The sequence below is a fragment of the Alligator sinensis genome, unplaced genomic scaffold (assembly GCF_000455745.1).
Source record: "Alligator sinensis unplaced genomic scaffold, ASM45574v1 scaffold269_1, whole genome shotgun sequence".
Classification (NCBI taxonomy): Eukaryota; Metazoa; Chordata; order Crocodylia; family Alligatoridae; genus Alligator; species Alligator sinensis.
In genome coordinates, this window is record NW_005842048.1 from 172,225 (window position 1) to 172,805 (window position 581).

The following is a 581-nucleotide window of genomic DNA, read 5'->3' on the forward strand; positions in this document are numbered from 1 at the left end:
CATAGCCACCATCCCCCCACCGCCACTGCAGAGACGTGGCCATGGAGCCATGCAGCTGGCTGCATGCAAGCCCCCCAGTCTTCCCCTGGCCAGGCGGCCAGGTGGCATGTGTGCAGCCTGCACATGGCAGGCACCACCACACTGCATCCTGCATCACTTGCCCGCAAAGCTCACCCCCCGAGCCAGCATGCAGCCACCACCATCCTGCACTGCCGGGGAGGCATGCAGCATTGGAGGGCATAAGCAGCGGTGCAATGGCGGCTACTGCATATGAGCCCCACTTTCCTCCCCCAGCCAGGTGGCACATATGTGGCCTGCACATGATGGCCGCCATCACACTGCCATTGCCGTGCCCTGCACCACTTGCCCAAAAAGCCATGCATGTGGCTGTGGGATGTAGCGCAGGGTGCAATGGCAGAGTTGTGGTGGTGGCCTCTGTGTGCAAACCCCCTGTCAGGCTGGCCGGTGTGTGTGCGGCCCGCGAGTGTCACCCCTGCCCTCACCCCCTGGCCCTGCTCCTGGGAGTGGGCACAGGGGCATGCTTTCCCATTTCTTGATCTACCCCCCCAGCACCTTCTCTT